The following is an 8,322-nucleotide window of genomic DNA, read 5'->3' on the forward strand; positions in this document are numbered from 1 at the left end:
TTATGCCTCTAAGTCGTGCTCCGACACGTGGGAGATATAGCCGCATCGTGGGTGTTACACCCACCAATGTCGAGTGGGGTGACGCCTCGTCCTTTAAGGTATTGGGACTCGGCAAAGTTGTCATTTCTCATGATCTTACGATCGAGAAGGTCATGCTTGTTGAGTACCTTGCATACAATTTACTTTCCGTTCATCAACTCACACTCATGGGCTTTGCCACTTTCTTTGATAATGATACCGTGGCCCTCTTGTGGAGCAAGACTCTTAAAGTAGCCTTTGTTGGGCATGTCGAGAATGGTCTCTATGTGATTAACTTTTCGGAGCGACCCACTAAGACCGCGACATGCCTAATGGCTAAAGTTGACGTGGGATGGCCTTGGCATCGCCGTCTAGCCCACGTCAATATGAGATCTTTGCAAAGTCTTCTCCAGGGGGGCCATGCCCGTGGACTAACTAATGTTATTTTTGCCAAAGATCGTGCTTGCAGTGCTTGCATCAAAGGGAAGCTACATGAGAAGGCTCATCCTCCCACGACTATCATCTACTCGAAGAGGCCTTTGGAGCTCCTTCATTTGGATCTCTTCGGACCTCCATCCTTTGATAGTCTTGGGGGTAGAAAGTATTGCTTGGTGATTGTGGATGACTATTCAAGATACACTTAGGTATATTTCTTCAAGAGGAATAGCGAGACCCAACAAACCGTTATCGACTTTGCAAATGAAGCTCAACGACAACACAATGCAAAGATCTTGACTATAAGAAGTGACAACGGCTCTGAGTTCAAGAACTACACCTTGGATGAGTTTTTGAGTGATGAGGAAATCAAGCATCAATATTCTGCACCTTATACCCCTCAACAAAATGGTGTAGCGGAGAGGAAGAACCGGACGTTGATGGATGCGGCAAGGACCATGATGGCGGAGTTCAAGTCTCCCTACAACTTTTGGGCTGAAGCCATCAACACCGCGTGTCATGCATCTAATCGGATCTACCTCCGCAAAGACTTGAACAAGACTCCATATGAGATACTCATCGGTAACAAGCCCAACCTCAAGTGCTTCCGGGTGTTCGGGTGTAAGTGTTTCATTCTCAAGAAAGGTGTCTGTTTGTCTAAATTTGAGGCTAGAGCTTATGAGGGCATATTTGTTGGTTACGCTACAAACTCTCATGCTTACCATGTTCTCAATAAGTCCACGGGACTTATTGAGGAAACGTGTAACGTGGAGTTTGATGAGAATAACGGCTCCCAAGTGGAGCAAAGTGGTACTTGTGATGTAGGTGATGAAATTCCTCCCCAAGCCACAAGAAGAATGGGTGTTGGTCATATCCTACCCATTGAGGAACCCCTTGTGGCCGAACGAGAAGGACAATGTTCTACTCAAGTGGAACCTTCACCAACCCAAGACCCACACGCTTCCGTAGAACAAAGTGAGGGCCCTCAACCTCAAGAACAAGACCAAGGGCAAGGTCAATCTCAAGATGGTGTTGTAACATCAAGTGATGCCCAAGGTCAAGTTCTCTCCTCCGAGCAAGTTCAAGATCAAGAGCTTCCATGAGATCAAGAACAAGCTCAAGACGACGCTCAAGATGATCAAGTGATCACTCCTCGTCTCACCCCCGAGGAGGAATTGGAGCGTCGTGCCGCCAAGGTTTCTTCCAAGCTCTCCTCCAAGGATCGTCTCATGAAAAATGTGCTTGGAAGCTTAAGAAAGGGGTAAGCACTCGTAGACAATTAGCATACTATTGTGAACATCACGCGTTTGTCTCTTGGGTTGAACTCCAAAAGGTCTATGAGGCGCTCGAAGATCCGGATTGGCTCAATGCCATGCATGAAGAACTCAACAACTTTGAGCGCAACAAAGTGTGGATATTGGTGCCAAGGCCAACGGAGAACCACAATGTCATTAGAACCAAGTGCATATTCAAGAACAAGTAAGATGCTCATGGGATTATCATTCGCAACAAGGCTCGTTTGGTAGCACAAGGCTACTCCCAAGCTGAGGGTATCGACTACGGTGAAACCTTTGCCCCCGTTGCTCATCTTGAATCCATTCGCATGTTAATTGCATATGCTTCTCATCATAACTTTAAGTTACAACAAATGGATGTGAAGAGTGCTTTCCTTAATGGTCCGATTAATGAATTGGTATATGTCAAGCAACCCCCCGGGTTCGAGGATCCCTACTTTCCCGATCATGTGTATCAAATCAATAAGGCACTCTATGGCCTTAAACAAGCCCCACATGCATGGTATGACCACCTTACCGAGTTGTTACAAGACCGTGGTTTTGAAGTTGGGCTAATCGACCCCACTCCTTTTACTAAGAAGGTCAAAGGGGAGTTGTTTGTGTGCCAATTATATGTTGATGATATTATCTTTGGTTCCCCTAACAAAGCTTTCAATGAGGAATTTGCCGCTCTGATGACCTCAAAGTTTGAGATGTCTTCCATGGGAGAGTTGAAGTTCTTTCTCGGGTTCGAACTGAAGCAAAGGAGAGAAGGAACCTTCATCAACCAAGCCAAATACATGCAAGACATGCTAAAGAGATTCAAGCTAAGTGATGTCAAGCCGGCTTCCACTCCCATGCCCACCAAGTGGCAACTTGACATTGATCCCAATGGTAAAGTGGTGGATCAAAAGGTATATCGCTCCATGATTGGCTCCTTGCTTTACCTTTGTGCATCTAGACCGGATATCATGTTGAGTGTGGGAATTTGTGCATGGTTTCAAGCCGCACCTAAGGAAAGTCACTTTGTGGCGGTCAAGCGAATCTTTCATATTTGGTTCATACCCCAAACTTTGGCTTATGGTACCGAAGAGGAGCAAACTTCAAGCTTGTAGGTTATTCGGACTCGGATTGGGCGGGAGAAAAAGTGGATAGGAAGTCCACTTCCGAAGGGTGCCAATTTCTTGTTTGCTCTTTGGTGAGTTGGTCTTCCAAGAAGCAAAGTTGTGTGTCTGTCTCGTCCACGGAAGCGGAGTATGTGGCTGCTGGTAGTTGTTGTGCACAACTTTTATGGATGAGGCAAACTTTAAAGGATTACGGTGTCACTTGTGACAAAGTGCCTCTTTGGTGTGACAATGAAAGTGCCATCAAGATTTCTCTCAACCCGGTGCAACACTTCAAGACAAAGCATATTGAGATTAGGTATCACTTCATCCGGGATCACATTAGGTGAGGGGAGATCGAGCTCAACTATGTCAACACTCATGATAATCTTGCAGACATTTTCACGAAGCCTTTGGATGAAGCAAGATTTCGCGAGTTAAGGCATGAGCTAAATATCATTGATTCGAGCAATGTGACTTGAACCTTTGCACACCCCACCACACTCAACCTGTTGTCTAGTTTAGGTGTAGGCATGGACATAGGGGGATTGTTGTTCTTTGAATGAACTTTCCCTCCCCCCATAATGCATAAACTAACCAAATTCTTTCACATTAGCCATTTTTGATGGTACTTGTGCTTCAAAGATGAGTGTTGGTCATGGGCCCAAGGTTAAAATCTTTGCGGCGCCATACCTCTGAACTCAAACATAGGTGGCGTCGGCCACCGCCCTCTCTTGGAGAGGTGTGTGTCTTCATTCTTTTTGTCAGTTTATGTGTGTGTGTGTGTGTTCTTGTTTTTGTCTCGGTTTCTTCTCTTGAGCTAAGCCCCTTTTGGTCGGTCCTTTTTACGACAGAGCGGTACTACCGCTGCGTGCGCGGTACTACTGCTGACAAGCGTCAAGCGGTACTACCGCCCACCCCAGCGGTACTACGGCTGCGGGGCGGGCGATGGAGGGGTTATGTCGGGGCAGGGGGAGTTGTTTCTCCCCCATACCCATTCGCCCCCACTTGCTCGTCTTCCTCGTTGCTCCAACGACCTCTCGCCGTAGGAGGGGCCCGGCCGGCCGCCGTTTCCGTGCCGTCCCTCTCCATTTCCTCCGGTGGAGTCGATCCCCACTACGTCCTCTAGCCATGGATGCCGGTATTGCCCCCGTTCCCGTTCTCTCTTTGTTTAGATCTTGCATCTAGTTTTTAGATGCAATTGGCATTGTTCTTCTCGTCTTTTGGCTAAGGCGAGGCTTGAGTAGGATGGAGATGGCTTCTAGGCCCTATGGATTGAAGTTTGGTAGGTTTGTTTTTGAATTTGGCATCTCCGGTAGTGACGGATCTGTCCACGGTAGTAAGGAACTGCCGTTCCCCACCTGGCGCGGTACTACCACTTTAACGCCCCGAGACCGATGCGCCAGGTGTCTTCCAGTTATTCGTTGTTGTTGCCATGTCATTCGCTTGCGTGTTGCATCTTGTCATTGCATCATATGCATTGCATCATCGTGTTTTCAAAACTTGCATTCGTCTGGGTTCTCCGAGTTCTTTCCGTTGTCCGTTCTGAGCCCAGACACACTTGCACGCCCCCGCGGCATGTCCGAAATAGTATTTTATAAGTGGCCGGAATATGTTCTCGGAATGGGATGAGAGTTGACGTGTGGTCTTATTATAGAGTAGATAGACCGCCTGTCAAATTTCATCGCGTTCAGAGTCTGTTTGATAGCCCAACCGTTAACTATAGCGACAATATAGTCGGTCAAAATGTCGGACGTTTTCGGTCTCCAGAAACAGTCGTCGGGTCTCTCTCTTCTCTTCTCTCAGCCCAAGGCTTTCTGCATAGCCCACTACCTACCGCCATGTCCAACCTAACCTCTCTCGTTAGCCCGCGGCCCTCCTCACGCGCGCGCCCGAAAGCTGTCCCGGACCCGACCCGGACTGTCGCTACCGTCGTGTCCGGATCATCCCCAAACATCTACAAAACGTCTCCATTTTGTTAATTGGACTTCCTAATATATTTTTTCGCGATCGTCCGATTGCGATTGGAGGGACAAGTTAGCCCCTAACCCAAAACTCATCTGATATAAATATCAGATCAAACCCTAGCCTATCCTGTCCCATCCTCCGAATCCCTCCGCCGCCACTCTCTCTCATTCCCCAACCTCGGGATCTCCTCCCGATCCACCTGCGCCTCTCCTTCCGCGCCCAGCCACTACTCCTCTTCGATCCAGATCCTCCCCATGCTCCTCCTCCTCGCCTCGTCGTCCGGCGCCGCCGCCAGGGACCGAACCAGCCAGCAAGATGAGCATCTGCCGCGCGCCCTGCTCCTTTCTTCTACCCTCCTGCTTCATCTCTCTTCCTCCTCTATTCTAATCTCATCTCTCTCTTCCTCTGCATCTTCTCGCAGGAACCGAAAAGAGTGAGCCATGGCCTCGGCACCTTGCAGGAGCACACCCAGGAGCACCAACCGGCGCCACCATTGTCGGAGATGGACTCCCGCCGCCCAGATCCGCCCGTTTCCCCGTCGCCAGAAGCTTGCGTCATTTCCACACCGGTCCTCTACTTCCTCTGTTTCCAGCAGGACCACGAGATGTGCCCCGACCCTGCCATCGCCTGCCTCCGCCGCCCTGGCCCGTTCCCGGCCGGTTTCCACCGGCGACGCCCCGCACCAGGACCCGCTCGTCTCTGCCGCCACGCAGCTCTAAACCTCGCGCCCCTGCGTCATCTCCTCGCCGACGGCTGCATCAAGCAGCAGCAGCATGCATGGCTGTCGACTGAGCCCTGCCTGCATTGGCCCTCCTCTGCGTCCCGCTCCGCTGCTCCTGCTTCATTCCGGCGAGGCTCCGCCGGGATCCGTTCTTCTCCACGCCGTCTGCGTCGCCCAAGTCCACCAGCGCCGGAAAACTCTACCTCCCCGCGGACCTTGCCTCGTCCTCCTCCTGTGTGTATGGAGACAACGAGCGCCCATTGACCGCGCCTCTGCCTCCATATCGCCAGGCCCCGCGCACTACTCAACCGGCCTGCCAAGCCTCTCCCCTGACTGGGCCGTGAGCCCACGAGGTGAGAAGCACCTCAAGCCAGATCCTGTTTGGCCCGATAGCTCAGATTCGGCCCATATATGTTTTTTCCTGTGCGCCGCGATTTTGTCCAATTACCCCAAGTATTGCAGATTTACAGAAAACCCCCTAGCCTTCATGCATTTAATATCTCACAAACTAAGCATCACATGTAAAAACTTTGTATATGAAACTTGCTTAGTTTTTCATCTAGTTTCATAATATGTCTTTTTCATCCATGTTTAAAATGTTTAAAATGATGTTTGGTTAAATTTGCTCCTATGCCTTGTTAACAATGATTTATTCCATAACTAAATAACCGTAGCTCCGTTTTTAACAAACTTTATATGTAAATGGGGTAGAAAATTGCCTATTTTAACATGGTGCACTTTTCTTGCATGTTTAATAACTCTAAAAATGTGTTTAGGGCAGAACAGTACCAAACCTAATGTATGCACAGGAGGAGTTTCCGGATTTGTTGTTTGTTGTTCCCGTCCTCATTTAAACTTGACTAGATAGGTAGTTTTGCTTTGCTTCACCCTCTTGCCATGTTTAACAACATTTAATATTGTTGGGTACATAAACGAGATCGAACTAAATAATTTGAACATGGTGTTTCGTCAATATGCAACTCGTTGCATATTGAGCTCCACCTAATTTGTAGAATTGCTTGTGCACTTTGCCATGCCATGCCTCATTAAACCGGACATGCATCATACTTGGTTGTGCATCATGCCATGCTTATGTGTTGGTTGTTTAATATGTTGTTTGCTTCTTTTCGGTGTTGCTTCTTCGGGTTGATTCCGATAACGTCGTGTTGCGAGGATTCGTTCGACTTCGTCCATTTATCTTCTTCATGGACTCGTTCTTCTTCCTTGCGGGATTTCAGGCAAGATGACCATACCCTCGAAATCACTTCTATCTTTGCTTGCTAGATGCTTGCTCTTTTGCTATGCCTATGATGCGATACCTACCACTTGCTTATCATGCCTCCCATATTGTTGAACCAAGCCTCTAATCCACCTTGTCTGTCACATCCCTAGTTCTGGTATGACCTAGACCAGCTAGCCATTTGTGCATCATGTTTAAATTCCATTTAAATTTGAAATGGGGATTTGTGAAACCCACAGAATCATTTCTGGAAATGACCCAGATAAAAAGATTCTCCAAAAAGGTCCAAGAAAATGTTCATGATGCTCTCTGAAAATATGGGACAGAGATAAAAATCAAACCAATATCTTTAGGAGCTCGTAAGTACTTATTTTGGGCATTTGGAATTAATCCAGTAATTATTTGCGTTGGATAAATATTTTATTATATATAAAATATTGTCCAATAATTCTGAATTTTGGCGAGACGGGAATGAATCCATAGTAGTGTATTGATGTGGTGATTAGTGGACTCGTGTGCGCTACCTCACCTCAAAGAAGTTTCTCATTGTCATAGAACAGGATAGCCACTGAGTCAAAGCTGGCTTGCTGCAACTAAACCCCACATTACCTTCTTGATACAAATGCATGTATGATAGGATCTGACGTAAGTCTTGCTGAGTACCTTTGTACTCACGTTTGCTTTATTTATGTTTTGCAGATGAGACATCTGTCTCACTAGTAGTACCGCTTGGACTTCGACGAGTAGCTTGTTACCTCAGCTATGATCTTGTACCTTGGAGGGACTTGTAGATAGTCAGGCTTTTCGGCCTTTTCTTTTGTAGTTGTCTGTACTCAGACATGTAATGCTTCCGTTGCTTGTATGTTCTGAATGATGGGTCATGTAACCCCTGTTTGTATTTATGCTATGTGGCTCTTCTGAGCCTTTATCTATATGAGTTGCGTTATGTTGTGATGCCATGTTGTACCTCACATACTTGCATGTTATGCGTACGTGTGACGTGTATTGCTATGTGTGGGATCCAACAATCTAGTTGTTTGTCCTTGGCAGCCTCTCTTATGGGAAAATGTAGTCTAGTGCTTCCTTGAGCCATAGTAGTCCGCTACAGCCCGGTTCACCGGAGTCCTGCTAGCCCAGCACTACTGTTCAGGACACTTGACTAGCCGACATGTGTTTCACTTCGTTCCTGTGTCTGTCCCTTCGGGGAAATGTCACGCGGTGACATCCGGAGTCCTGCCTAGCCTGCTAGAGCCCGGGTTACCGGAGTCCTGTTAGCCCAGTGCTACAGTCCGGATTCACACGCTGCTGACCGACATGCTCGAGGTTGATTCATGTATGCCTGTCCCCATGGGTTAGTGCCGCTTTGGGTTCACGACTAGTCATGTCGGCTCGGGTTCTCTGTCATATGGATGCTAGCGACACTATCATATACGTGAGCCAAAAGGCGCAAACGGTCCCGGGCCATGGTAAGGCGATACCCGTGGGAATACCGTGCGTGAGGCCGCAAAGTGATATGAGGTGTTACATGCTAGATCGGTGTGACTTAGAATCGGGGTCCCGACA

General features: G+C 48.0%; 1 long non-coding RNA gene across 1 annotated transcript; it reads left to right on the plus strand.

The window, feature by feature from the left end:
• The first annotated feature begins 4,932 nt into the window (after positions 1-4,932).
• Positions 4,933-7,691, plus strand: LOC147979961 (uncharacterized). Its single transcript, XR_015619068.1, has 2 exons — positions 4,933-6,757; positions 7,459-7,691. It is a non-coding gene; the product is annotated as an uncharacterized LOC147979961 (long non-coding RNA).
• Positions 7,692-8,322: the final 631 nt, after the last annotated feature.

Source organism: Triticum urartu, chromosome 3A (genome assembly GCF_056163025.1).
Source record: "Triticum urartu cultivar PI428250 chromosome 3A, HENAU_Tu73, whole genome shotgun sequence".
NCBI lineage: Eukaryota > Viridiplantae > Streptophyta > Magnoliopsida > Poales > Poaceae > Triticum > Triticum urartu.